A 23,249-nucleotide genomic window follows, 5' to 3' on the forward strand; every position below is an offset into this window, starting at 1 on the left:
CCCAACATTCCATTTTAACTCACCGTTTCTGTCTTCATTCTTTCACAATATCAGTATTAGCAGATGAGTCTCCATTAGGGTCTACCAGCATAGAAATGACACTAATCATGATGGTTTCCACAGTGGGAATAGGCAGCTAGCATTCCTCAGGTTTTTCATAGCCATATTTATCTTTTTCAGGCTTGTGAAGAATAGCAAGGCATGTTTCACCATTTTTATCAACATTTGGGTGCCAGATTTCTATAATGAATTTTATTTTAGGAAGAACAATAGTAAGGATTTCCCATTGATAGTGATCATAGTCATCTATCAAACCTGCTGAAAAGCCTTCCACTGGATTTTTGTTGAGTTCTACCAACTGTCTTCGCCAAGAGTCTGGGTTGGCACTGGGCCTTTGGAAGGACTGAGGACAGGCTCTGGAGCTGCTGGAGCTGGGTGTGCTGAGGAACCAGGGTCCCCACCACCGGCAGGTCCGAATTGAGGGAGGCTGGGCTGGGGCAGTGGTACAGGATTTCGCTTGCCCTCCATTCCTTCAACCGGCTTGGTGGGGCCCACCTGTGTCTCCCCCTGCCACTGTCTAACTCAAGAGAATATTTTATTCTACTATTATTATTTTTGGCCACATCACAGGGTTTGTGGGATCTTAGTGTCCCTACCAGGACTGAACCCTGACTCATGGCAGTGAAAGCGCAAGCCCTAACCACTGATGTGCTGTACTTAGTTGCTCAGTTGTCTCCAGCTCTTTGCAACCCCATGGACTGTAGCCCATCAGGCACGTCTGTCCACGGGGATTCTCCAGGCCAGAATACTGGAGTGGATGACCTTCCCCTTCTCCAGGGAATCTTCCCACATTGCAGGCAGATTCCTTACCATCTGAGCCACCAGGAAAGCCCAAGAATCCTGGAGTGGGTAGCCTATCCCTTCTCCAGGGGACTTTCCCGACCCAGGAATCGAACTGGGGTCTCCTGCATTTCAGGCGGATTCTTTACCAGCTGATTAACTACTGGACTGCCAGGGAATTCCCAAGAGACTCGTTTTAGCTACAACGACAGAAACAGATTTGAAAGTGAAAGAACTGTAGAGGATAGTCCACGCAAATAGTTACCAGGAGAGAGCAAGATTAGCTAAACTAGTATCAAACAAAATAGATTTTAAGTTTAAAAAAGTACAACAAATATTATATTAATATGTAATATATTATGTATTAATAAAAGGTTATTTATTATATATTAATAAAAGGTTCAATTATGTATTAATAAAAGGTTCAATACAGCAAGAGATAAAATGATTATAAATATTTCAGTTCAGTTCAGTTCAGTTCAGTCGCTCAGTCGTGTCCGACTCTTTGTGACCCCATGAATCACAGCACGCCAGGCTTCCCTGTCCATCACCAGCTCCCAGAGTTCACGCAAACTCATGTCCATCGAGTCGGTGATGCCATCCAGCCAACTCCTTCTCTGTCGTCCCCGTCTCCTCCCACCCCCAATCCCGCCCAGCATCAGAGTCTTTTCCAGTGAGTCAACTCGTCGCATGAGGTGGCCAAAGTACTGGAGCTTCAGCTTTAGCATCAGTCCTTCCAATGAACACCCAGGATCGATCTCCCTTAGAATGGACTGGTTGGATCTCCTTGCAGTACAAGGGACTCTCAAGAGTCTTCTCTAGCACCACAGTTCAAAAGTATCGGCGATCAGCTTTCTTCACAGTCCAACTCTCACATCCATACATGACCACGGGAAAAACCATAGCTTTGACTAGACGGACCTTTGTTGGCAAAGTAATGTCTCTGCTTTTTAATATATTATCAAGGTTGGTCATAAATTTCCTTCCAAGGAGTAAGCGTCTTTTAATTTCATGGCTGCAATCAGCATCTGCAGTGATTTTGCAGCCCCCAAAAATAAAGTCTGACACTGTTTCCACTGTTTTTCCATCTATTTCCCATGAAGTGATGGGACCAGATGCCATGATCTTCGTTTTCTGAATGTTGAGCTTCAAGCCAACCTTCTCACTCTCCTCTTTCACTTTCATCAAGAGGCTTTTGAGTTCCTCTTCACTTTCTGCCATAAGGGTAGTGTCATCTGCATATCTGAGATTATTGATATTTCTCCCAGCAATCTTGATTCCAGCTTGTGCTTCTTCCAGCCCAGCGTTCCTCATGATGTACTCTGCATATAAGTTAAATAAGCAAGGTGACAATATACAGCCTTGACATACTCCTTTTCCTATTTGGAACCAGTCTGTTGTTCCACGTACAGTTCTGACTGTTGCTTCCTGACCTGCATACAGGTTTCTCAAGAGGCAGGTCAGGTGGTCTGGTATTCCCATCTCTTTCAGAATGTTCCACAGTTTATTGTGATCCACACAGTCAAAGGCTTTGGCATAGTCAATGAAGCAGAAATAGATGTTTTTCTGGAACTCTCTTGCTTTCTCCATGACCCAGCGGATGTTGGCAATTTGATCTCTGGTGCCTCTGCCTTTTCTAAAACCTGCTTGAACATCTGGGAGTTCACGGTTCACATATTGCTGAAGCCTGGCTTGGAGAATTTTGAGCATAACTTTACTAGCGTGTGAGATGAGTGCAATTGTGCGGTAGTTTGAGCATTCTTTGGCATTGCCTTTCTTTGGGATTGGGATGAAGACTGACCTTTTCCAGTCCTGTGGCCACTGCTGAGTTTTCCAAATTTTCTGGCATATTGAGTGCAGCACTTTCACAGCATCATCTTTCAGGGTTTGAAATAGCTCAACTGGAATTCCATCACCACCACTAGCTTTGTTCGTAGTGATGCTTTCTAAGGCCCACTTGACTTCACATTCCAAGATGTCTGGCTCTAGGTCAGTGATCACGTTATCGTGACTACCTTGCTCGTGAAGATCTTTTTTGTACAGTTCTTCTGTGTATTCTTGCCACCTCTTCTTAATATCTTCTGCTTCTGTTAGGTCCATACCATTTCTGTCCTTTATCGAGCCCATCTTTGATGAAATGTTCCCTTGGAATCTCTAATTTTCTTTTTTTTTTTTTCTTGTTTTAATTTTATTTATTTATTTTTTTGCATTACAATAGTTTAATATGAACAATCAGAACTAATTAACAGTATAACAATATTTTACAACTGAAATAATTAAAATAAACTATAAAATTACTACATAAAACAGGTCTGATCTAGCTTATTTACTTTCTATAATCTCTTCAGTGCTGCAAAACCATTTATTTCTTTTTTTTTTTTCATGTTTTAATAAACACTTCGTCTTTTTGTATTGCTTTTTTTTTTCATCACAATAATAGAAATATAACATCATATATCACTGTAAAACACATTTCCACATAAATGCTGATAAGCACAAAATATTTTTCATCATTTACATTTTAACTGTAATAATATATGGCAGAATTAAAGCTGCATCCATCATGTGTCTAACTCACCTTGCTGTAATGAATTTTTAAATGTAATGGTTTCTGTCACAAAGTAAAATCGTACATAATGTCTAGTGACACAGTACGCTGGTGGATGGGTGGATTTGGAAAATGGAAATGCAACTTCATTTTTAATTAGATTTATAAACTTCACCACCTCCACCTCCAGCCAGCTTCCCAACCCTCCCTCCCACCACCATTATTTATTTATTTATTTTTTTAAAATGAGGCTTTTAATTAATGTTTGACAGAGCTGATTCAGGTTGAATAGACTAAATTTCTTTAAACAAACTGACTTATACTCCAGAGTCCTTTAAAAACTTAATAGCATTTATACATTGAAGGTATTTGATTTTCTTGTAACTAGCACTTCAAATGCAACAAGCATTTGAAGCAACAAGCATTTGACCCAACAAGTAAAACTTTCTACAGTTCATAACTTTTATAAATAAAATAAATTAAATGTACAGTGAATAAGTTCTCTGAAATATTTCAATATTTCTGCAGGTTTAGTAACATCGTAAAATACATTTCAACTAAAATTCACAAATCTAAAAATCTGTTAGGCATTTTTAGGCGTTTTAAGTTGGAAATGAAGACCAATGTTACATCGTAATATGCCAAATACAAATAGTACTTCAAATAGCAAATACTACAGTTTGTCCCAAACTTTAAAAACTATTCATGAACTCAACACTGAACTATTGATGGCTATGAGAATTGTTTCCTAGCCTTTTTGAAAATTTCAACCCATTTACGTTTAAGGTAATTATTGATAAGTACGATCCCGTAGCCATTTTCTTTATTACTTTGGGTTCAAGTTTATACACTCTTTCTGTGTATCCTGTCTAGAGAAGATCCTTTAGCATTTGTTGGAGAGCTGGTTTGGTGATGCTGAATTCCCTCAGCTTTTGCTTGTCTGTAAAGCTTTTGATTTCTCCTTCATATTTGAATGAAATCCTTGCTGGGTATAATAATCTGGGCTGTAGGGTATTTTCTTTCATCACTTTAAGTATGTCTTGCCACTCCCTTCTGGCCTGAAGAGTTTCTGTTGAAAGATCAGCTGTTATCCTTATGGGAATCCCCTTATGTGTTATTTGCTGCTTTTCCCTTGCTGCTTTTAATATTTGTTCTTTGTGTTTGATCTTTGTTAACTTGATTAATATGTGTCTTGGAGTATTTCGCCTTGGGTTTATCCTGTTGGGGACTCTCTGGGTTTCTTGGACTTGGGTGATTATTTCTTTCCCTATTTTAGGGAAGTTTTCAACTATTATCTCCTCAAGTATTCTCTCATGGTCTTTCTTTTTGTCTTCTTCTTCTGGGACTCCTATGATTCGAATGTTGGAGCGTTTAACATTGTCCCAGAGGTCTCTAATATTGTCCTCATTTCTTTTAATTCATTTTTCTTTTTTCCTCTCTGTTTCATTTATTTCTACAATTTTATCTTCTAGTTCGCTAATCCTGTCTTCTGCCTCTGTTATTCTATTGTTTGTTCCCTCCAGAGTGTTTCTGATCTCATCTATTGCATTATTCATTGTATATTGACTCTTTTTTATTTCTTCTAAGTCCTTATTAAATCTTTCTTCCATCTTCTCAATCCTTTTCTCCAGGTTATTTATCTGTAACTCCATTTTGCTTTCAAGATTTTGAATCATTTTCACCATCAAAATTTGAAATTCTTTATCAGGTAGATTCCCTATATCTTCTTCTTTTGTTTGTGTTGGTGGGCAATTATCTTGTTCCTTTACTTGCTGGGTATTTCTCTGCCTCTTCATCTTGCTTATATTGCTTTGCTTGGGGTGGCCTTTCCCTCTTCTTGCAGTTTGTGGAGTTCTCTTTATTATGTAGTTTCTTCGCTGTGTGTGGGGTTGGACGGGTGACTTGTCCGGGTTCCCTGGTTAGGGAGGCATGTGTCAGTGTTCTGGTGGGTGGAGCTTGATTTCTTCTCTTTCCTTTAGAAGACAATGGCTGCTTTTCTGGGAGCCTGATGTCCTCTGCCAGTATTCAGAAGTTGTTTTGTGGACTTTACTCCGCATTCAAATGTTCTTTTGATGAATTTGTGGGGAAGAAAGTGGTCTCGCCGTCTTATCCCTCCGCCATCTTGTTCCTTCCTCCCCAGAACACTGGATTCTTATATTCCACTTGATCGTGGAGTACCTCTTCCCAGCTGCTCCATCAAGGCGCAGCCGCTGTACCTTACCTCGGACGAGGGGTATCTCCTCAAGGCCGCCCCTCCTGCTTTGAATGTGGATCAGCTCCTCTCGGCCCTCCGGTGCCCAAGCAGCCACCGCCTCCTGGACGTGGTACAGCTCCTCTCGGCCACCGCCCTAACCCTGGGTGCGGGGCAGCTCCTCTCAGCCACGATTCTGCACGTGGTCGGTTGCGCCGGGAGCCGGGCGTCTCTCGCGTCTGCGCCGCCGGGAGCCGGGCGTCTCTCGCGTCTGCGCCGCCGGGAGCCGGGCGTCTCTCGCGTCTGCGCCGCCGGGAGCCGGGCGTCTCTCGCGTCTGCGCCGCCGGGAGCCGGGCGTCTCTCGCGTCTGCGCCGCCGGGAGCCGGGCGTCTCTCGCGTCTGCGCCGCCGGGAGCCGGGCGTCTCTCGCGTCTGCGCCGCCGGGAGCCGGGCGTCTCTCGCGTCTGCGCCGCCGGGAGCCGGGCGTCTCTCGCGTCTGCGCCGCCGGGAGCCGGGCGTCTCTCGCGTCTGCTGTCACAACATTGTTAACTGGCTGTACCCAAGTGCAAAATGTTTTTGGTGTTAAAAAATAAATAAATAAAATTAGAAGAAAAAAAGTCTTTGGGTCAAATGCATAGCACAATTCTAGGTATGTAATAAAAATATACATCAGCCAGAAGTAAAATTGTGTGAAGTAAAATTTTATGATTTATCTAGGAGACCCTTTATTACTCTCTGTAATGTGTAAATTTCACATATTCTCGGAATCTCTAATTTTCTTGAAGAGATCTCTTGTTTTTCCCATTCTGTTGTTTTCCTCTATTTCTTTGCATTGATCACTGAGGAAGGCTTTCTTATCTCTCTTTGCAGCCAAAGATGGAGAAGCTGTATATAGTTAGCAAAAACAAGACCAGGAGCTGACTGTGGCTCAGATCATGAACTCCTTATTGCCAAATTCAGATTTAAATTGAAGAAAGTAGGGAAAACCACTAGACCATTCAGGTATGACCTAAATCAAATCCCTTATGACTATACAGTGGAAGTGAGAAATAGATTTAAGGGACTAGATCTGATAGATAGAGTGCCTGATGAACTCTGGACGGAGGTTCGTGACATTGTACAGGAGACAGGGACCAAGACCATCCCCATGGAAAAGAAATGCAAAAAAGCCAAATGGCTGTCTGAGGAGGCCTTACAAATAGCTGTGAAAAGAAGAGAAGCAAAAAGCAAAGGAGAAAAGGGAAGATATAAGCATCTGAATGCAGAGTTCCAAAGAATAGCAAGGAGAGATAAGAAAGCCTTCCTCAGTGATCAATGTAAAGAAATACCTAATAATAGATCATCAAAATTCTGAAGCAAAAATTGACAGAATTGGTGACTTTGTCAGTCTAGTGGTTAAGACTTCCATTGCAGGGGGCACAGTTTCAATCCCTGTTTGGGAAACCAGAATCCACATTCTGCTTGGCCAAAAAATTAAAATTTAAAAAAAAGGACAGAGTTGAAAGGAAAACTAGACAGTTCTACAATTATAGCTGGAATCTTTAATACCCTACTCTCAATGGTGGGTGGTTTAGTTACTAAGTCATGTTTGACACTTGTGACCCCATGGACTGTAGCCCACCAGGTTCCTCTGTCCATGGGATTTTCCAGGCAAGAATACCAGAGTGGCTTGCCATTTCCTTCTCCAAGGGATTTTCCCTACCCAGGGATTGAACCCGGGTCTCCTGCATTGCAGGCATATTCTTTACCAACTGAGCTACCAGTTCTGTTCTGTTCTGTTCAGTCGCTCAGTCGTGTCCGACTCTTTGCGACCCCATGGACTGTAGCCTTTCAGGCTTCTCCATCCATGGGATTCTCCAGACAAGAATACTGGAGTGGGTTACCACTTCCTTCTCCAGGGGATCTTCCCGACCCAGGGATCGAATCCAGGTCTCCCGCATTGGAGGCAGACACGTTAACCTCTGAGCCACCAGGGAAGCTACCAGGGGAGCTACCAACTCTCAATAATGGATAGAAAAAAACAAACAAACAGAAGACAAGTAAGGAAACAGAGGACTTGAACAACCCAATGAGCCGACCAGATTTAATAGACATACAAAACACTCTAGCTAACAATAACAGAATACACATTCTTCTCAAGTGGACATGGAACATTTCTCAGAATAGAGAAAATATTAAGCATATATTGAGATAAAGTGTCATAATAGGTTTTAAAAGCTAGACAGCATACAAAGTATGTTCTCTGACAACAGTGGGATGAAGTTAAAAATCATTATCAGAAGGAAAACTGGAAAAAAATCACAAGTTTGCGGAAATTAAACAATATATTTTTGTGTGATTAGAGCTATTCATGTATTTAACCACTATGATGTGAGCACCTATTTTGTGCCAAGTCCTATGTTTGGTATTAGATATATGTTGGTGACTCAAAAATAGACACGTTCTCTGGCCATATGGTAGTTACGGTCTAGTAAAGGGGATGGTATGATTTTAATTATAAACTTTTTTCTTTTTAAACAACCAGTGGATCAAGAAGAAGTCACAAGGTATTTCTAAGAATACACTTAGAGATGACTGAAAACAAAAACACAATGTACCAAAACTTATTGGACACAGAGAAAGCAGTGCTAAGGGGCACATTTATAGTAATAAAATGCTTACATTAATAAATAAGATCTCAAATCAACAACCTCATTTTACAACTTAAAGAACTAGTAAAAGAAGAATAAACTAAACCCCAAGCTAGCAGAATGAAGAAAATCATAGATTAGAGCAGAGATAAATAAAATAAGGCACAGAAAATTGACAAATCTTTAACTAGATGGGTTAAAAAAAATACTCAGATGACTAATATCAGAAATGAAAGTGAGGACAATTCTAGAGAAATAAAAATTATTACAAGACAGTACTATAAGTAAGAGCTTCCCAGGTGACATTAGTGGTAAAGAACCCACTGCCAATGCAGGACACATAAGAGGTGCGGGTTCAATCCCTGGGTTGGGAAGATCCCTTGGAGGAGAGCATGGCAACCCACTCCAGTCTTCTTGCCTGGAGAATCCCCATGGACAGAGGAACCTGGAGAGCTACAGTCCATAGGGTCACAAAGAGTCAGACATGACAGAAGCAACTTAGCATACACACACTGTAAGTAATTGTATGCCAACAAACTGGATAACCTAGTTGAAACAGACAAATTCCCAGGAACTCAAAACCTACCAAGACTAAACTACAAAGAAGCATAAGTAAGGAGTAATCTAAAAATCTCCCAATGGGAAAAAAAGCCATCAGCTGATGGCTTCACTGGTGAATTCTACCAAACGTTTAAAGAAGAACCAACACTAAACTTTTCAAAAAATTAAAGTGGGAACATTTTTTAATTCATTTCTAATTCTTAACCTCAGATATGCAGATGACACCACCTTTATGGCAGAAAGTGAAGAGGAACTAAAAAGCCTCTTGATGAAAGTGAAAGAGAGAGAAAAAGTTGGCTTGAAGCTCAACATTCAGAAAACTAAGATCATGGCATCTGGTCCCATCACTTCATGGGAAATAGATGGAGAAACAGTGGAAACAGTGTCAGACTTTATTTTGGGGGGCTCCAAATCATGCTAAAGTTGAAACTCCAATACTTTGGCCACCTCATGCGATGAGCTGACTCACTGGAAAAGACTCTGATGCTGGGAAGGATTGGGGGCAGGAGGAGAAGGGGATGACAGAGAATGAGATGGCAGGATGGCATCGCCGACTCGATGGACATGAGTTTGAGTGAACTCTGGGAGTTGGTGATGGACAGGGAGGCCTGGTGTGCTGTGATTCATGGGGTCGCAAAGAGTTGGACATGACTGAGCGACTGAACTGAACTGAACTGAAATCACTGCGGATGCTGATTGCAGCCATGAAATTAAAAGACACCTACTCCTTGGAAGGAAAGTTATGACCAACCTAAATAGCATATTAAAAAGCAGAGACATTACTTTGCCAACAAAGGTCCGTCTAGTCAAGGCTATGGTTTTTCCCGTGGTCATGTATGGATGTGAGAGTTGGACTGTGAAGAAAGCTGATCACCGAAGAATTGATGCTTTTTTGAACTGTGGTGTTGGAGAAGACTCTTGAGAGTCCCTTGGACTGCAAGGAGATTCAACCAGTCCATTCTAAGCGAGATAGATCCTGGGTGTTCATTGGAAGGACCGATGCTGAAGCTGAAACTCCAATACTTTGGCCACCTCATGTGACGAGTTGACTCACTGGAAAAGACTCTGATGCTGGGAGGGATTGGGGGCAGAAGGAGAAGGGGACGACAGAGAATGAGATGGCTGGATGGCATCACCGACTTGATGGACATGAATTTGAGTGAACTCCAGGAGTTAGTGATGGACAGGGAGGCTTGGCGTGCTGTAGTTCATGGGGTCGCAAAGAGTGGGGACACGACTGAGTGACTGAACTGACTGACTGACAGACTGAACCTAATCTGTTGGATCATAGACTTTCATGGGACTTGTAATCCATGCTGTTACTATGTACTTTTTCTTAGATGCCAAGCTTGGTAGTCATGGGGAACCCAGACTTGCTAGGAGCACATCTGAGAGCGAGGTGGAGCTCTAGCTCCAGGAACTTCTCTCAGGCTAGAGGTCACTCTCTGGGCTGCCTGCCTCAGGGACCAGCGACCTGAAAGTGAATCTTTGTCACAGCTGTGCCTCTGATCTATGTGGATAGAAGCACTGCTGGTGACCATGAGGTTTTTGAGGATACAGATCAGGAATTGCAGGATCAGGATAGACTGGAAGTACAATGGACTTTTTCCTTTGGTAGTGGTAACTGTTAGCGGATCAAAGGAGGCTCTCTGGTGGCTTTTGTCTCAGCTTTTTAGATATTTCTTTTATGGAATCAGTGGAAATGAACTGGAAGGATTGGCCCTAGTAGCTTGAGGACAGAAATCACTTTTTCCTCACTGGCCCACCCTCCACTACCTCTTTTGCTATCACATATACTGGTGTGATACTCAGAGAAGAGACATCTTGGGTTTTTTTGTTCGTCCCTTTATAACTCACCGCTTTTACTGCAGTCAAGGACTGTACTCAGGAATGTGCACGGGCACACGTGAGATGATTGCTTCCCCTAGTAGTCCTAGCTTGGGAAACATTCCAGGAAACTACTCTGCTCCACCCCAGGTGGCAGCAGAGAAAAGGGCAAATCAAACAAAGGTCTTAATGGTGAGGAACTGGACATCAATCTGGGATGCCATCAGGTCTACCCCTGGTGCATCTCTACCCTGCCTCAGTGGTAGAACTGGGAGGGATGAGTAAGGTGCCTGTGTGGGTAAGGAACAGACTAAATCCAACCAGGGAAGGAAAGCTTCAGTGGAAAATCTGTCTACACTCCCATCTAGAGCAGGGAGGGATGCCTCCGGTGGAAAAAAGCCATGGCTGTGGATGCCGCTTTTTTCTCTCTTACAGATGGGAGCTAACAGTTCCAGAACCACTTCTTTAAAATTTATTTTAAAAATTGGGACAAGTTTGATCCCCAGCATTTAAAAAGACCCACCTGATCTATAGTGAGACTGAATGGCCATAGTATCCTTTGGAAGATGGGGAACGCTGGCCGGTTAAAGGATCTCAATTATAATACTGTTTTACAATTAGATCAGTTCTGTAGAAAACAAGAAAAATGGGTAGAAGTGACATATGTGTTGCTCTTTGTCTCTCTGTGATACATGCGAGATTTACCTCCTAAGGGTACAGATTGGGTGTGAAACCTTCAGCTCCCTCCTGTCCTCTTTCTTTGCCCCTGTATCTGGGGCTCCCAACTGAATAGGCTGAGAATCAGGGCACCCCTCCAGGAGGGGTTGCCTCAGTCTCAGTAGAAATTCAAACAGTCCCAATCGTGGTCGAGACTATCTAGAGGATCCAAAAAGTACCTAGAAGACTTTACAGGACTAACTTTACTTTATGCGCTTACTTGGAGAGATGTAATACATGTCTTGGGACAGACGCTGACTCCTGACTCAAGAGCTCGAGCTTTGGGGGAAGCTACTACTTTTGGAGATGAGTGGCTTGAAAGTGGGACAAGGGGAAAGAGGGAACATGAAATAGCCCCCCTCCCTACTGGGAGCCAAGCAGTTCCCATGACAGTGCCAGACTGAGACTACAATATGGCTAAAGGAAGGTGGGATCGGAGCCACTTTGCCAGGTGTGTTTTTGAAGGACACAAGCAAGAGCGCAACGATGCTAAGTTCCTGACATAGAACAGGGAGAGAAGGAAACTTCTGGTAAATTCCTAAGTAGACTACAGGAGGCTCTCCACAAGTTTACTGATGTTGATCCTGAAAGTGCAGAGGGAGAAATGATCTTAAAAGATAGATTTCTCACTCAGTCAGCTCCAGCTCTCCTCTGGAAGCTATGAAAACAGGCATTTGAATCAAATCAGTTTTTAGAAAAACTGCTGCAGTGTATTACAGTAGAAAATATGAGGAGGAAAATAGGAAGAAAAAAGAACCAGGCAAAAGGCTGAAGCCCCAACAATGGCTGTTAGACCTGCTTTGAAACAGCCTGAGGGGAAATTGCCCAGAGGGACCCATATGAAAAGCAATGAGCTTGTTATTACTGTGGAAAGTAGGGGCATCTCAAGCAGGATTGCCCTCAGGCATCTAAGCCACCCCCAGCTCCATGACTGCAAGGGACCATATTGGAGAAGAGACTGCCCTCTGGGGTATAAGCCCCAAGGGTCAGACTCTCAAGACAATCAGAACTGAAGGTGCCCGGGGATTCCTACAAACTCCCATCCTAATTACACCTGAGGGATCCTGGGTATTAATAACTGTGGGGGGCCAATCAGTCGATTTTCTTTTGGACACTTGGGCAACTTTCTCTGTGCTCACTGAAGCTCCTGGTCTGCATTCCTCCTGATCCACTATTGTAATAGGACTGCCAGTTCAGTTCAGTTCAGTTCAGTCGCTCAGTCGTGTCCGACTCTTTGCGACCCCATGAATCACAGCACGCCAGGCCTCCCTGTCCATCACCAACTCCGGAGTTCCCTCAAACTCATGTCCATCGAGTCAGTGATGCCATCCAGCCATCTCATTCTCAGTTGTCCCCGTTTCCTCCCGCCCCCAATCTTTCCCAGCATCAGAGTCTTTTCCAGTGAGTCAACTCGTCTCATGAGGTGGCCAAAGTATTGGAGCTTCAGCTTTAGCATCAGTCCTTCCAGTGAACACCCACACCCAGGATCGATCTCCTTTAGAATGGACTGGTTGGATCTCCTTGCAGTACAAGGGACTCTCAAGAGTCTTCTCCAACACCACAGTTCAAAAGCATCAATTCTTCGGCGATCAGTTTTCTTCACAGTCCAACTCTCACAGCCATACATGACCACTGGAAAAACCATAGCCTTGACTAGACGGACCTTGGTTGGCAAAGTAATGTCTCTGCTTTTTAATATGCTATCTAGGTTGGTCATAACTTTCCTTCCAAGGAGTAAGCGTCTTTTAATTTCATGGCTGCAATCAGCATCTGCAATGATTTTGGAGCCCCAAAAAATAAAGTCTGACACTGTTTCCACTGCTTTTCCGTCTATTTCCCATGAAGCGATGGGACCAGATGCCATGATCTTTGTTTTCTGAATGTTGAGCTTCAAGCCAACCTTTTCACTCTCCTCTTTCACTTTCATCAAGAGGCTTTTGAGTTCCTCTTCAGTTTCTGCCATAAGGGTGGTGTCATCTGCATATCTGAGGTTATTAATATTTCTCCCAGCAATCTTGATTCCAGCTTGTGCTTCTTCCAGCCCAGCATTCCTTATGATGTACTCTGCACATAATTTAAATAAGCAGGGTGACAATATACAGCCTTGACGTACTACTTTTCCTATTTGGAACCAGTCGGTTGTTCCATATACAGTTCTGACTGTTGCTTCCTGACCTGCATACAGGTTTCTCAAGAGGCAGGTCAGGTGGTCTGGTATTCCCATCTCTTTCAGAATGTTCCACAGTTTATTGTGATCCACACAGTCAAAGGCTTTGGCATAGTCAATGAAGCAGAAATAGATGGTTTTCTGGAACTCTCTTGCTTTCTCCATGATCCAGCGGATGTTGGCAATTTGATCTCTGGTGCCTCTGCCTTTTCTAAAACCTGCTTGAACATCTGGGAGTTCACGGTTCACATATTGCTGAAGCCTGGCTTGGAGAATTTTGAGCATGACTTTACTAGCGTGTGAGATGAGTGCAATTGTGTGATAGTTTGAGCATTCTTTGGCATTGCCTTTCTTTGAGATTGGAATGAAGACTGACCTTTTCCAGTCCTGTGGCCACTGCTGAGTTTTCCAAATTTGCTGGCATATTGAGTGCAGCACTTTCACAGCATCATCTTTCAGGATTTGAAATAGCTCAACTGGAATTCCATCACCTCCACTAGCTTTGTTCATAGTGATGCTTTCTAAGGCCCACTTGACTTCACATTCCAAGATGTCTGGCTCTAGGTCAGTGATCACGTTATCGTGACTATCTTGGTCGTGAAGATCTTTTTTGTACAGTTCTTCTGTGTATTCTTGCCACCTCTTCTTAATATCTTCTGCTTCTGTTAGGTCCATACCATTTCTGTCCTTTATCGAGCCCATCTTTGCATGAAATGTTCCCTTGGAATCTCTAATTTTCTTGAAGAGAAAGAGGCACAGCCGAGAGGAGCTACCCCACGCCTGAGGCCAGGGCCGGCGGCTGAGAGGAGCTACCCCACATCCAATAGGCGGTGGCTGAGCGGGCGCAGGAGGGCTGAGAGGAGCTACTCTACATTCAAGGTCAGGAGGGGCGGCCTTGAGAGATACCCCTCATCCAAGGTAAGGTGCAGTGGCTGCGCTTTCCTGGAGCAGCTGTGAAGAGATATCCCACGCCCAAGGTAAGAGAAACCCAAATAAGACAGTAGGTATTGCGAGGGGGCATCAGAGGGCAGACACACTGAAATCATAATCACAGGAAACTAGTCTATCTGATCACATGGACCACAGCTGAATGTGGTCCACTGGAGAAGGGAATGGCAAACCACTTCAGTACACTTGCCTTGAGAACCCCATGAACAGTATCAAAGGGAAAAATGATAGGATACTGAATGAGGAATTCCCCAGGTTGGTAGGTGCCCAGTATGCTACTGGAGATCAGTGGAGAAATAACTCTAGAAGGAATGAAGGGATGGAGCAAAAGCAAAACCAATACCCAGTTGTGGATGTGACTTGTGATAGAAGCAAGGTCCGGTGCTGTAAAGAGCAATATTGCATAGGAACCTGGAATGTTAGGTCCATGAATCAAGGCAAATTGGAAGTGGTCAAACAGGAGATGGCAAGAGTGAACATAGACATTCTAGGAATCAGTGAACTAAAATGGACTGGAATGGGTGAATTTAACTCAGATGACCATTATATTTACTACTGTGGACAGGAATCCCTTAGAAGAAATGGAGTAGCCATCATGGTCAACAAAAGAGTCCGAAATGCAGTACTTGGATGCAATCTTAAAAATGACGGAATGATTTCTGTTCGTTTCCAAGGCAAACCATTCAATATTACAGTAATCCAGGCCTATGCCCCAACCAGTAACGCTGAAGAAGCCGAAGTTGAACGGTTCTATGAAGACCTACAAGACCTTTTAGAACTAACACCCAAAAAAGATGTCCTTTTCATTATCGGGGACTGGAATGCAAAAGTAGGAAGTCAAGAAACACCTGGAGTAACAGGCAAATTTGGCCTTGGAGCACGGAATGAAGCAGGGCAAAGGCTAATAGAGTTTTGTCAAGAGAACACACTGGTCATAGCAAACACCCTCTTCCAACAACACAAGAGAAGACTCTACACATGGACATCACCAGATGGTCAACACTGAAATCAGATTGATTATATACTTTGCAGCCAAAGATGGAGAAGCTCTATACAGATAGCAAAAACAAGACCAGGAGCTGACTGTGGCTCAGATCATGAACTCCTTATTGCCAAATTCAGATTTAAATTGAAGAAAGTAGGGAAAACCACTAGACCATTCTGATATGACCTCAATCAAATCCCTTATGATTATACAGTGGAAGTGAGAAATAGATTTAAGGGACTAGATCTGATAGATAGAGTGCCTGATGAACTCTGGACAGAGGTTCGTGACATTGTACAGGAGACAGGGACCAAGACCATCCCCATGGAAAAGAAATGCGAAAAAGCAAAATGGCTGTCTGAGGAGGCCTTACAAATAGCTGTGATAAGAAGAGAAGCGAAAAACAAAGGAGAAAAGGGAAGATATAAGCATCTGAATGCAGAGTTCCAAAGAATAGCAAGGAGAGATAAGAAAGCCTTCCTCAGTGATCAATGCAAAGAAATAGAGGAAAACAACAGAATAGGAAAAATAGGACTGCCAGGATGAGCCAAATGCTATCATTTCAGTCATCCTTTAAGCTGCAACTAGGACTCCGTGCTATTTTCTCAAGTTTCTAATTGTGCCCAAGTCTCCCTCACCCCTTCTGGGGAGGGATATTCTAAACAAGGTCCAGGCCTTTGTTTTCATGAATATGGAATTCACTCTTTTTAACTGAACAAAATGTAAATCCTAGAGTGTGGGCTGATGGAAAACTGTGGGTTGAGCACAAAATACTGTTCTTGTCATTATCAAGCTCAATGACCCTCACCTATTTTCACATCAAAAGCAGTATTCATTAAAGCTTGAGGTTAAGGAAGGGTTAAAACCCATGATTGAAAATTTAAAGGAACAAGGGCTATTAATTCCCTATAGTCCATGCAACACTCCTATTCTGGGTGTAAAAAATATCAAATGATAAATGCAGACTTGTTCTAAATATATGAATAATAAGTGCCTAATACTTATATTTTATTGTCTGAAATTCCTAAATGAGACAAATATTTTTCAGTCACTGATTTGAAGGATACTTTCCAGAGTTAGACTTCCCTGGTGGCTCAGATGGTCTGCCTACAATGTGGGAGACCCGGGTTCAATCCCTGGGTCGGGAAGATCTCCTGGAGAAGGAAATGGCAACCCACTCCAGTATTCTTGCCTGGAAAATCCCATGGACAGTGGAACCTGGTAGACTACAGTCCCTGGGGTTGCAAAGAGTCAGACACGACTGAGCGACTTCACTTCTAGAGTTAAGCCTATATTAAATCATCCTCTACCTATGACTTGAAGACAATTGAGAGGATTCTTGGGCATTACAGGCTATTGCCACATTTGAATTCCGGGTTATGGGGAACTTGCCTGGAACTTATAACTGAGACTCAGCAGGCCCAAACCTGTAAGCTGGTTTAGTCTCCAGACACTCAAAATGTTTTTAGGCTTTTCAAACTACTCTCTTGCAGGCTCCCACTTCAAGCTTGTTCACAGGATCAGAGTTTAGTTTCTTACTGAAAAAAGGTTATGGCCACACTGCTTAAGGGTAATTGCTACTGTTGTTTTGCTAATGCCTAAAGTTTGAGTGAACTCCAGGAGTTGGTGATGGACAGGGAGGCCTGGCATGCTGTGATTCATGGGGTCGCAAAGAGTCGGACATGACTGAGCGACTGAACTGAACTGAACTGAACTGAAAGCTCATAATGGACAAAATCTTACTGTACTGACTTCTCATGATGTAAGTGAGATCTTAAAGTCTAAAGTTCAGAATGACAATGGCTCTGTCTTTAAAATTGCTATAACACAAGGGGTGTTGAAAGCTCTAGGAATAGAATATTACTTACACTGTTCTTGGAGACCCCAATCTTCAGAAAAAATTGAAAAGGCTAATTACATTATTAAGAGGCATCTGTGTAAGCTAACCCAGGAAACAAGACCGTTAGTTTAAAGTTTTACTCATACCTTTAATGAGGGCTCTAACTGTGCCCCCTCCCCCCAAAAAAAGGGATGGTCGCTATCGTAGACCATTTTTGGGCACAGATATTGTCATAGATCCTGAAGCCTTGGAATTAATTACCTATGTGACTCAGCTTTCAGCTTTTCAACCTCCTCATCAATTGAATACTTCCCATGGAGGTTTTCTCCACTTCAAGAAAAGGACATTCTCCAAGTCCGCAAATACCTTCAACAACAACAATCATTTGTGATGCCTCTTAATCTGATGACATCTAACAACCCTAAAATGGACTGATGTGACAATTTGTACCTTAACTATGGACATAATGTGATTTTTAACTTTGCTTATTGTTCCGTTTTTGCTGTTTGTTCCCTGAATCTGTAACTGTGTAACTGGGCTTGTTTCTAACCATCTGAAAGCTTTTAAGTTACAAATGGTTGTCCAGGCTCCTACTAGTGCCACAACCTCTTCCAACTATTACTTGGGGCCCCTGGATCAGAGACCTCAATATGAAGGTTAGGAGAATATGTTGCCTCAACAATTTAGGGATGTCACCCCTCAACACCAGGAAGTAGTTATGGAATGAAAACGATGCCCCTTTCCCTTGGCAACATAATTCTCCTAAAAGAAAAGGGGGGAATGAGAGAGTCAATTCCTATGCAGGTTGATAAGTCTAGGGTCCCTAAGGAAGAGAGAGGAGGAGATAGGGGTCTGGAATTCTCAAGGAGGAGGAAAGGACAAACTTTTTTTCTACACTCCTTAGTCTTAGTAAGGATTATGTAACAACAATATATTGTGCTCAAGGATATGTTTCCCCTTAATAAGAACCTTCACACTAATCCTGTTATCTTAAGAAGTATGTTGTGGGAGTGGGTCTGATAAAAGCATCTCAGTTCACTTCAGTTCAGTCGCTCAGTCGTGTCCGACTCTTTGCGACCCCATGAATCACAGCACGCCAGGCCTCCCTGTCCATCACCAATTCCCAGAGTTCACTCAAACTCATGTCCATCAAGTCGGTGATGCCATCCAGCCATCTCATTCTCTGATGTCCCCTTCTCCTCCCGCCCCCAATCCTTCCCAGCATCAGAGTCTTTTCCAGTGAGTCAACTCATCGCATGAGGTGGCCAAAGTATTGCAGTTTCAGCTCTAGCATCAGTCCTTCCAATGAACACCCAGGATTGATCTCCTCTAGAATGGACTGGTTGGATCTCCTTACAGTCCAAGGGACTCTCAAGAGTCTTCTCCAGCACCACAGTTCAAAAAAGCATCAATTCTTCGGTGATCAGCTTTCTTCACAGTCCAACTCTCACATCCATACATGACCACGGGAAAAACCATAGCCTTGACTAGATGGACCTTGGTTGGCAAAGTAATGTCTCTGTTTTTTAATATGCTATCTAGGTTGGTCATAACTTTCCTACCAAGGAGTAAGCGTCTTTTAATTTCATGGCTGCAATCAGCATCTGCAGTGATTTTGGAGCCCAAAAAAATAAAGCCTGACACTGTTTCCATTGTTTCTCCATCTATTTCCCATGAAGTGATGGGACCAGATGCCATGATCTTCGTTTTCTGAATGTTGAGCTTCAAGCCAACTTTTTCACTCTCCTCTTTAACTTTCATCAAGAGGTTTTTTAGTTCCTCTTCACTTTCTGCCATAAGGGTGGTGTCATCTGCATATCTGAGGTTATTGATATTTCTCCCGGCAATCTTGATTCCAGCTTGTGTTTCTTCCAGCCCAACGTTCCTCATGATGTACTCTGCATATAAGTTAAACAAACAGGGTGACAATATACAGCCTTGATGTACTCCTTTTCCTATTTGGAACCAGTCTGTTGTTCCATGTCCAGTTCTAACTGTTGTTTCCTGACCTGCATACAGGTTTCTCAAGAGGCAGGTCAGGTGGTCTGGCATTCCCATCTCTTTCAGAATTTTCCACACTTTATTGTGATCCACACAGTCAAAAGCTTTGGCATAGTCAATAAAGCATAAATTGATGCTTTTCTGGAACTCTCTTGCTTTTTCAATGATCCAGAGGATGTTGGCAATTTGATCTCTGGTTCCTCTGCCTTTTCTAAAACCAGCTTGAACATCTGGAAGTTCATGGTTCACATATTGCTGAAGCCTGGCTTGGAGAATCTTGAGCACGACTTTACTAGCGTGTGAGATGAGCGCAATTGTGCGGTAGTTTGAGCATTCTTTGGCATTGCCTTTCTTTGAGATTGGAATGAAGACTGACCTTTTCCAGTCCTGTGGCCACTGCTGAGTTTTCCAAATTTGCTGGCATATTGAGTGCAGCACTTTCACAGCATCATCTTTCAGGATTTGAAATAACTCAACTGGAATTCCATCACCTCCACTAGCTTTGTTCATAGTGATGCTCTCTAAGGCCCACTTGGCTTCACATTCCAAGATGTCTGGCTCTAGGTAAGTGATCACACCATCATGATTATCTTGGTTGTGAAGATCTTTTTTGTACAGTTCTTTTGTGTATTCTTGCCAGCTCTTCTCTTTTTTTTTCACCTCTTCTTAATATCTTCTGCTTCTGTCAGGTCCATACCATTTCTGTCCTTTATCAAGCCCATCTTTGCATGAATTGTTCCCTTGGTATCTCTAATTTTCTTGAAGAGATCTCTAGTCTTTCCTATTCTGTTGTTTTCCTCTATTATATTTCCTCTATAAGAAAAGAAATTTGTTTTCAATGCAAAGAAATAGATAAAAGCATCTAGGGCCTTGCTAAGACTAGAGAGGGGTCATTCTCCATTCCCCTTCTGATGTCTATGTCAGAAGCTTTCTCTGTCCCTTTTCATACTTTAATAAAACTCTGTCACACAAAAGCTCTTGAGTGATCAACCCTGGTCTCTGGTCCCAAAGTTAAATTTTCTTCAGGGATCATGAATCTGACATTGTTCACCATAAACTATCACCAGAAAAGGGAAAACTGGAGACAATAAAAAGTTCAGTGGCTGTGGACTTCCCTTGTGGTCCAGGGGCTAAGACTCTGTGCCCCTAATGCAGAGGGTCTGGGTTCAATCCCTGGTCAGAGAGCTAGATCCCACATGCTGCAACTAAGAACCAGCACAGTCAAATAAATAAATATTTTTTAAAAAAAGAAAAGAACCTGATAAAGAATTTCAAATTTTGATGGTGAAAATGATTCAAAATCTTGAAAGCAAAATGGAGTTACAGATAAATAACCTGGAGAAAAGGATTGAGAAGATGGAAGAAAGATTTAATAAGGACTTAGAAGAAATAAAAAAGAGTCAATATACAATGAATAATGCAATAGATGAGATCAGAAACACTCTGGAGGGAACAAACAATAGAATAACAGAGGCAGAAGACAGGATTAGCGAACTAGAAGATAAAATTGTAGAAATAAATGAAACAGAGAGGAAAAAAGAAAAACGAATTAAAAGAAATGAGGACAATATTAGAGACCTCTGGGACAATGTTAAACGCTCCAACATTCGAATCATAGGAGTCCCAGAAGAAGAAGACAAAAAGAAAGACCATGAGAGAATACTTGAGGAGATAATAGTTGAAAACTTCCCTAAAATAGGGAAAGAAATAATCACCCAAGTCCAAGAAACCCAGAGAGTCCCCAACAGGATAAACCCAAGGCGAAATACTCCAAGACACATATTAATCAAGTTAACAAAGATCAAACACAAAGAACAAATATTAAAAGCAGCAAGGGAAAAGCAGCAAATAACACATAAGGGGATTCCCATAAGGATAACAGCTGATCTTTCAACAGAAACTCTTCAGGCCAGAAGGGAGTGGCAAGACATACTTAAAGTGATGAAAGAAAATACCCTACAGCCCAGATTATTATACCCAGCAAGGATCTCATTCAAATATGAAGGAGAAATCAAAAGCTTTACAGACAAGCAAAAGCTGAGGGAATTCAGCATCACCAAACCAGCTCTCCAACAAATGCTAAAGGATCTTCTCTAGACAGGAAACACAGAAAGAGTGTATAAACTTGAACCCAAAGTAATAAAGAAAATGGCTACGGGATCGTACTTATCAATAATTACCTTAAACGTAAATGGGTTGAAATTTTCAAAAAGGCTAGGAAACAATTCTCATAGCCATCAATAGTTCAGTGTTGAGTTCATGAATAGTTTTTAAAGTTTGGGACAAACTGTAGTATTTGCTATTTGAAGTACTATTTGTAATTGGCATATTACGATGTAACATTGGTCTTCATTTCCAACTTAAAACGCCTAAAAATGCCTAACAGGTTTTTAGATTTGTGAATTTTAGTTGAAATGTATTTTACGATGTTACTAAACCTGCAGAAATATTGAAATATTTCAGAGAACTTATTCACTGTACATTTAATTTATTTTATTTATAAAAGTTATGAACTGTAGAAAGTTTAACTTGTTGGGTCAAATGCTTGTTGCTTCAAATGCTTGTTGCATTTGAAGTTCTAGTTACAAGAAAATCAAATACCTTCAATGTATAAATGCTATTAAGTTTTTAAAGGACTCTGGAGTATAAGTAAGTTTGTTTAAAGAAATTTAGTCTATTCAACCTGAATCAGCTCTGTCAAACATTAATTAAAAGCCTCATTTTAAAAAAATAAATAAATAATGGTGGTGGGAGGGAGGGTTGGGAAGCTGGCTGGAGGTGGAGGTGGTGAAGTTTATAAATCTAATTAAAAATGAAGTTGCATTTCCATTTTCCAAATCCACCCATCCACCAGCGTACTGTGTCACTAGACATTATGTACGATTTTACTTTGCGACAGAAACCATTACATTTAAAAATTCATTACAGCAAGGTGAGTTAGACACATGATGGATGCAGCTTTAATTCTGCCATATATTATTACAGTTAAAATGTAAATGATGAAAAATATTTTGTGCTTATCAGCATTTATGTGGAAATGTGTTTTACAGTGATATATGATGTTATATTTCTATTATTGTGATGAAAAAAAAAGCAATACAAAAAGACGAAGTGTTTATTAAAACATGAAAAAAAAAAGAAATGAATGGTTTTGCAGCACTGAAGAGATTATAGAAAGTAAATAAGCTAGATCAGACCTGTTTTATGTAGTAATTTTATAGTTTATTTTAATTATTTCAGTTGTAAAATATTGTTATACTGTTAATTAGTTCTGATTGTTCATATTAAACTATTGTAATGCAAAAAAATAAATTAATTAATTAAATTAAAACAAGAAAAAAATAAAATAAAATAAAATGAAGAGTGAATAAAAAAAAAAAAAGAAAAGAAAAAAGATCAATGGTTGCTAGGAGTGAGGTGAGGGGTGGAGGAGGAATAAATAGGTAGAGCACAGAGAATTCTTAAGGTATTGAACCTATTCTGTGTGGTACTATAATGATGGATACATGTCATCATACATTTGTCCAAAAACATAGAATGCATAATTCCAATACTGACACCTAATGTAAACTATAGACTGTGGATGGTAATGGTGTGTTGATGTACTTTAGTTGATTACAACAAATGTACTACTTTTGTGCAGGATGTTGACCATGGGGAGGCTGTGCATGCTCTGGGCAAGGAACTTGCTGTACTTTTGGTTCAATTTTGCTGTGAACCTAAAACTGCATTAAAAAATAAAGTCCTTTAAAAAAAATGATATCTGTCTTCCATCGAACTGCTTTGTATCTTTGTCAAAAATCAGAATGGCTTCTGCTGGTCTATTTCTGGGTTCTCTGTTCTGTCCCACTGAGCTATTTGTCTATCTTTCTACCAATACCACATAGCGTTTATTATTATCACCTTGATTGTTGTTTTTGTTTAGCTGATAAGTTGTGTCCTACTCTTTACAACCCCATGGACTGTAGCCTGCTGGTATTTCCCAGGCAAGAATA

General features: G+C 41.6%; 1 pseudogene; it reads right to left on the minus strand.

Annotated features, from left to right (window-relative positions):
* LOC148777097 (ubiquitin-conjugating enzyme E2 G1-like) overlaps nucleotides 1-23,249 on the minus strand; it is a 30,264-nt pseudogene that overhangs the window by 184 nt on the left and 6,831 nt on the right.

The sequence above is a fragment of the Moschus berezovskii genome, chromosome 8 (genome assembly GCF_049115385.1).
Source record: "Moschus berezovskii isolate FMDL1 chromosome 8, NW_MosBer_1.0, whole genome shotgun sequence".
Classification (NCBI taxonomy): domain Eukaryota; kingdom Metazoa; phylum Chordata; class Mammalia; order Artiodactyla; family Moschidae; genus Moschus; species Moschus berezovskii.